Below are 7,976 nucleotides of genomic sequence, written 5' to 3'. Positions count from 1 at the left end.
AGTTGGCAACGTCGCAAAACAAGACGCGGTTGTCTGAAACTAGTATTCGGTGTCGGGTGGCGCCCTCAACACGCAGCGGCTGTCTACGAACACGTTCTGATTAGAAAGAGATAGCCAGTAGAGGAAGTGGCAACAGCGCCAACCGGTCAATAAGGCGATTAGCGCAGCACGCAGCTTCGTTTTATTTAGCCTTTGTTGAAATTCTTTTGTTTACATTTTTTAAACCTGTAACCGAACGCTAAGGGTAGCAGGTACTATCTTATTACCTTTCGACTAGCCTCGAGGTCGGGCAATTTATTATTTTTTATATCAGACATTAAAAGAAGACCACTGAGCAAACGAGAACTTTGTGCTCTGTGTTTATTCACAAACTGTAAAGGGAACGTTTTCGCAGTCCACAGGATTTAAATATGTTTGTGAACGGTGAAAAAATCTCAGTTTAGAAAAAAGACCTTTATTCCATTAGGTATTCATCATCCAGTTAAAATTTCTCTAATAATCTCTAACCCCACCGGGGCACAAACCCGCTACCCAATACTTTAAAGTTTAACTTGAATTTTCTACTGATAGGTATCATGTGTAACTAAACATACAAAGTTAAAGCCCATAGAGTAAGCTCTTCATAATAGAAAATGTAAATCTTGCACATCTATTTCTAATAGATAGGTACCGGTATTTATCTATCCAAACATTAATAATCGTATGCTTATTACTGCCAACTCTGTACACCGTATACGTAGAGTGAGTAGGAGTTATCATTGTTTAGAACTGACCTCTCTTATCTAAAATTATTAGTTTTTTGTATATGTGAGTACGTCTTCTACTTTTTTAAGGTTCCGTAGCCAAAAGGCAAAAAACGGAACCCTTATAGATTCGTCATGTCTGTCTGTCTGTCTGTCCGTGTATGTCACAGCCACTTTTTTAAAAACTATAAGAACTATATATGCTGTGGAAACTTGGTAAGTTGATGTATTATGTGAACCGCATTAAAATTTACACACAAAAATAGAAAAAAAAAAAACAATAAATTTTGGGAGTTCCCCATCCTTAGAACTGAAACCCAAAAAATTTTTTCATCTCACCCATACGTATTTTTTTTATGAAAATAAGGGACGAGACGAGCAGGACGTTCAGTTCATAGTAATTGATACGCCCTGCCCATCACAATGCAGTGCCGTTCAGTATACTTGAAAAAGCCGAAAATTCTGAGCGGCACTACAAAGTACAAATGCGCTCGTCACCTTGAGACATAAGATGTTAAGCTCATTTGCCCAGTAATTTCACTAGCTACGGCGCCCTTCAGACCGAAACACAGTAATGCTTACACATTACTGCTTCACGGCAGAAATAGGCGCCGTTGTGCTACCCATAATCTAGCCGGCATCCGGTGCAAAGGAGCCTCCCACTGGTAGTTAACAGTGGCTATCACAATATTGTATCACATTGGTCATAGTGAAACGGGGTTGCGGTGAACTGTACGAAAGCCATTGTACACACCATGAGGCCAGCTAGGACTTCTTCTGACTTTACTTATTTTTTTATATAAGAGGGGGCAAACGGGCTAGAGGCTCACGTGATAGAAAGTGGTGAGGCAGCCGCTCATGGACATCCGCAACCCCAGCGATGGTGATAATCTTTCTAGTAATTTGTACTGGAATATAATTGTAATATTGTTAACAAAGTGTAAGTTTTACCACTTTAAGGTGACGAGCGCAATTGTGGTGCCGCTCCGAATTTTTGAGTTTTTCAAGAAACCTGAGCGGCACTGCATTGTAATGGGCAGGGCGTATCAATTACCATCAGCTGAACGTCCTGCTCGTCTCGTCCCTTATTATCATTAAAAAAAAAAACTATAGCTCGCTGCTAAGATTGATTATTTTCATGAATTTTATTATATCTTTTTCAATGAGCTGACGTATGTCAAGTGGTTGAAGAATTGGACTTTCCAACTTGATTTGCAATTGAGAGGTTTTTGTCCCGATAGTGTCCTGGTTAGAATGCGTAAGTTTTCTCTACTTAGCCCTAGTGCCTCATAAGCAGCCTTCTTGTTGAAGTTTGAAAAAACTTAAAATTTGGAGACTACATCCGAACATAGGTTGGGACTTATGTTTTAAGTGTAAATATCCGAGCAAATTCGCGGTCATCTGGAAGGCAAGGCCAAACTGGCTTCGAAGAAACTTGGGGACATCAATAGAGAGAGTTAATAACTGAATAAATATACAGAGTAGCGCAATATTAAGGTCAGCCCAGTATGAAAATTTGCAACGTGCTCGAATGTTCGAGAATCCTGTATGTTATGAAACTCTCGATCCATTACGGATACAAGAGACAAGAGCTGATTCATTTTGAATGAAAAAAAGATGTATTAGAAAATCTCTTTCTGATAAAACAAAAAAGCATCAACATCCCGACGGAGTCCAATCAAGCTTTTGAACTGTGTAAGGCTAAGATTATAGATATCGCTGTATTCAGATGCATTCGACAGTTGTATCGGGGCAGCAATGCACCAGTTTGTCAATTGTGAGCGGTTCTGGTTAACGTTAGGATATTTTTCGAAGACGATGACAAAGAGTTTACGAAATTATTTTTGGCTATTAAACATTTTAAGCACTACATGTGTTATGTAACAGTATTAGTTTAAGATAATTAAGGAAGTCGAATCAATTAGTGCAATGATACGACGTACTGGACAGTTATTATTCATCGGCGAATTCACGACTGATATTCGATATGTTATAGCGGGTAGCAATAATTACAATTATTGCTGAAGCGCTTTCGACAATTGAAACTATACACTCCCCTATAGTAATAGATTACCTACGCGTGATTAGCTACCGCCAGTTATTGCAGGGATGGTTTGGAAGAGCTGTTTGACAAGGCTCCTGTCGCCAAATTACAACGTTGCCATACGCTGGATTGTCGCTAATTTAGTAGGTATTCTGATTTTTGGTTTATAAAATTCCGCTAACAACACTAACAGAAATATTTTTATAAATTGTAAATTTTTTTGTTTTTTTTTTTTTATATATAAGAGGGGGCAAACGGGCAACGGGATGGGGAGAGGTGAGGCAACCGCCTATGGATATCCGCAACATCAGGTGTGTCAAGAAATGCGTTGCCGGCCTTTAAGGTATGCTTTTTTCTTGAAGGTCCCTAACTCGTATCAGTTCGGGAAGACCGCAGCCGGTAATTGATTGTTCAAATTAAATGTATGTTTTGATACACAATTGAAAAAAAAACTAATTTAGGTAATTATTTTACTTGTTGATAGGTAAATAGTTGATGAACTTCTTTGACTTATAACCATTTAAAAACAGCTAAATAACATGAAGTCCTAAAACTGAAAAAAACCTCTACCGGCAAGCCATGACGTTTACGAAATGCCGCACTGCAATGATTTCCCTCTCTGAGGTTAGCAGTGAATGTGCTAACTGAAAATATATAACCCATATTATCTGTATGTTTCTCTACAGTTCGGTTTTCAAAGAACATCTCTTCAATACGCAATGTGTCTTTTTTGAGTATACCTAATATAATATCACTGTCTGGAATAAGTAGTACAGACTCTCAAATTTGGGACTCGAAAATACTACTGCAGTCAACAGTGTACTATAGTAAGGAGTTGCAAGAGAGCGTAGCCTTCGGTGACCACTAACTCCCATGTATTAAGTGATAAAAAAACCTCATAAAATCAAAAATTAGCAGGTACGTTTTGGTATTATCACATTTCAGACTACGTCTTATAATAAACCTTGGTATGACAAACACATCATTATGTATGCAAATATTTTTTAATTAAATAATGTTACGCAGGTACACAAATATAATTTGAAAACAAAATTTTATGAACGATGCGGGACTCGAATCCGCGACCTCTCGCGTTCAGTGCGCGCGCTTTACTACTGAGCCAACTGTTCGAGTATCGTTGATAAAATCTTGTATGCTTTGTTCAACTGTCAGGTTGTGGCTTCATCTACAGGATCTACTTTACAGCTGATAACCTGCTCAATCCTAATTTTTGCATATTAGGAAATTGACTTTAGATATCTCTCTTGCAAATCTAAACAATAACATAAATTTTATACCCAGTATATCTAGAAACCAGAAATATTTGCCCGTTTCCCTTTTATAATAGGTGATTTAGAAATTTATATATTTGTATAATAAATTACATCCAATATATAAAATTCTCATGTCGCGGTGCTTGTAGTTAAACTCCTTCGAATCGGCTTGATCGTTTCTCATGAAATTTTGAGTGCATATTGGGTAGGTCTGAGAATCGGACAACATCTATTTTTATCCCCCTAAATATTAAGGGTGGTCCACGGCAAATTTTGTTTTTTTAATTTTTTTTGACATTTTTTTAAATTTGTTTGATTATGAGTCAGCATTAAAAAATACATACAACTTCAAATTTTCACCCATCTACGATCAACAGTTACTTTTGTATCGCGATTTTAATAATATCGAAAATACAACGTTTGCTGGGTCAGCTAGTTATATTATAACATTATAATCATCATTATTTCAACCGGAAAACGTCCACTGCTTGACAAAGGCCTAATCTTTATAGGAGTCTTCAGATGGATTCAAGAATAGTTTAGATTCACAATTGAACTACACCTAAACGGCTGAACTAATTTTGTTGAAAATTTTTGTGTGTGTTCCGTTGATTTCGAGAATGGTTTGGATTTTCACTTCAGTCAATAATATAATTCTTCTGCCCATGTGTATGCTAGAGAACTCCTCCCATACTTTTTTTGTGTAACTAGCTGTTGATATTCCTTGAAATAAATAAATACGGCTGGACTGATTTTGATGTAATGTTTTATCTGTGTTCCAGTGAATTCGAGAATAGCTTAGATTCACAATTCGGTCCACTGGAAATTGTTAAAATAATGTATTGAATGAAAACTTTAGTTTTTTTTTTTTAAATTGTTTGAACTTTTTATTCATTAGTAAGTTTTTGTTGATCTTGGATTGTTTTACTTTTTTATTGCTATTGCTTTACAGTCGAATATTCAAAAAAAATTTTTTTAGTTTCAGTGTCCCCCCTCCCCCCCCATAGGCGCTGCGATCAGATTTGGGAAAATGTTATTATTGTGTTAAAATAAATCCCGTGCTAATTGAAATATTACTCATATATTAATATGTAATTGGTGTGTAAACGGCTTTAAGGTATACGTCAAAGTGTGGAATGAGCTTCCTTGTGCGGTGTTTCCGGGACGATACGACATGGGTACCTTCAAAAAAAGCGCGTACACCTTCCTCAAAGGCCGGCAACGCTCCTGTGATTCCTCTGGTGTTGCAAGAGATTGTGGGCGGAGGTGATCATTTAACACCAGGTGACCTGTACACTCGTGTGTCCTCCTATTCCATAAAAAAAGTAATTATTATGTAAAATACACATATTGCAAATTTAGTGCGGTATTGAAGTAAATATTTTGAGGCATGATTTTCTATCAAATTTACTCGCGCGTTGATTAATAAACATGCTAACCTACAAATTTATTTGTATACTTACTTCATTGATTTCATAACTTTTTCATCAGTTGTCAATATATTAAATATATACTGTTTTTATTACTTTATGTAAGTACATTCAACATACCTCATAGTATACACATTCATACTTACACAGTATCGATTGGTCGAATTGTAGATGTGTAGTAACTGTAGGTACATGTAATGACATTTGATTATTGATATAGTAATAACGTTTTAATAAAAACGGTCCAAACCCTTACAGCTTATTAAAAAAAAGATAAAATATTTCGGGCTTGCACAACAACAACTGCAGCAACAAGTAGATTTTGAGGACCGCGTCCGTATCTATGCGTGTGTCTACAGGTCCCATAGTGGTAACGCAGAAACCGACCATCTCATGGGCTGCGTTAAAGCGGAAATTAACCACGTGCTCGCACAGATCCCCTCCGCTGAAATCGTAGTCTTGGGTGATTTCAACGGGCACAATGCCGACGCAACGCAGGGCGATCTGTGCATAATTTTGCCTTGGCGTATAGTCTGTCCCACTTGGTTTAGTAGGCAGAGCGACTGTCGGATGTGGATAGCCACATGCCGCCCTTATTAAATCTTCTGCTGACTACACATTCCAATAGTTACCAGGTCTCTGTCGATTCACCTCTCGGAATATCCAGCCATTCCCTGTTCAGGAGTGTAGTACCTATGTGACGCCCACGTCACAGCGTAACCAAGCGACCCGCCGCGCTTTGCACTACAAGTCAGTTCAAGATCTTGCCTGTTCACAGCGCTGGTTCGATGCGTCAGTTAAAGCAGCATCTGACTGCAAGAAACAGGCGTATCGAACTTGGGTTGGCTCGTATCTTGGTGAGAGAGGCATCTGCTTCCACCCCAATAGACCACAGTCTGACAAACAGAGGCGACATCGACACGTACTATAATACCATCGCGAACGCGACACCAACACCATCACGAACACCGACACCAAACCAACCACACTGCCCTCGTAGACGTAGGCGCGGCCATGTACAATTAACCGCTGCCACTCGTGACTTGACGATTTCCACTAGCGCCACTCACGTCGCACGTGCGACTCAAGCACATCTCACCTATGCATGTAGTTACAAGTTGGCTGACACCGACTCCAAAAATAACAATAATCGTAACTAGAATTAGATTATTGTATAAAGCTCGCAATAATTTTTATACTTTTTAGTGCATATTATATCTATTGTTTTGGAATAGTGTTTTTGATAAATTAAAAAGTTAAAATAAATTTTCACAAAAAACAACAGTGCCAGATTTTGGCGAGTCAACATGTCCTGAGGATGCCTCGTGCAGAGGCGAAACACGTCGACACGTGTTGTCGAATTGCTTAAAGACAAATATTGGCGGAATTAATTCTCAAGAAAACTTAAAACATTTGGATAATTTATTTTGATTTTTAGTGAATCTGAAGTACAATAACTAATAATTTAACCCCCAGAAGACTCAAGTTTGCGCGTTTACCACTAAAAAAACCCCATTTATTGTATCACCGCTCTTCGACAACACTTCCCTTACAGCCTCGCCTAGTATCGGATTTTTTTTTTGGAATAGGAGGACAAACGCGGACCGCAAAAGGAAGCTATTCCACAGCTTTGTAGTACGAGGAAGAAAGCTCTTTGAAAACCGCACTGTAGAGGACCTCCACACATCCATATGGTGGGGATGATATCCTAACTTGTGGCGTGCTGTGCGAAGGTGGAATTCGGCTGCAGGAATCAGGTTAAACAGCTCTTGGGAACACTCCCCGTGATAAATGCGGTAGAAGATTTACAATGAAGCGACGTCTCTAAGCCAATTGAACCAGCCGTTCACAATGCACTAGGTCCCGGACAATTCATGCTGCTCCGCGCTGCACGCGGTCAAATGGATCGAGCTGATACTGGGGTGCGCCAGACCAGAGATGACAGCAATACTCCGTGTGTGGTCGGACCTGCGCTTTGTGGAGCGCTAAAATTTGGGCCGGCTTGAAGTATTGCCGTACTCTTTTAATGACGCCCAGCTTCTTCGAAGCCAATTTGGCTTTGCCCTCCAGATGGCAACGGAATTGACAATCGCTCGAGATTTCGAGACCCAGTATTCCGATACTAGGCGAGGCTTTAAGGGAAGTGTTGTCGAAGAGCGGTGATACGGCAAATGGGGTTTTTTTGTGGTGGCGCCGCAAACTTGAGTCTTCTGGGGGTTAAATTGGACATGGTTCAACTTACCCCATTCTGCGACCTTCTCGAGAGAGGACTCGATAGAAGACACAAGTTTCTCCCGGCACTGCTCGACGATTTCCCGAGAGAGACCTGCATGGTCCGTGTATACGGCATCACTAGTGCTATCGTCTGCATAGCAATGTATGTTGGAGGTGTCCAACATATCATTGATATGCAGAAGAAACAGCGTGGAAGATAGCACACAGCCTTGAGGCACTCCAGCGTTCACGGGCTTGGGATTCGAGCAAT

This window comes from Leptidea sinapis, chromosome 21, assembly GCF_905404315.1.
Source record: "Leptidea sinapis chromosome 21, ilLepSina1.1, whole genome shotgun sequence".
Classification (NCBI taxonomy): Eukaryota; Metazoa; Arthropoda; class Insecta; order Lepidoptera; family Pieridae; genus Leptidea; species Leptidea sinapis.
This window is presented reverse-complemented; position numbering follows the sequence as displayed.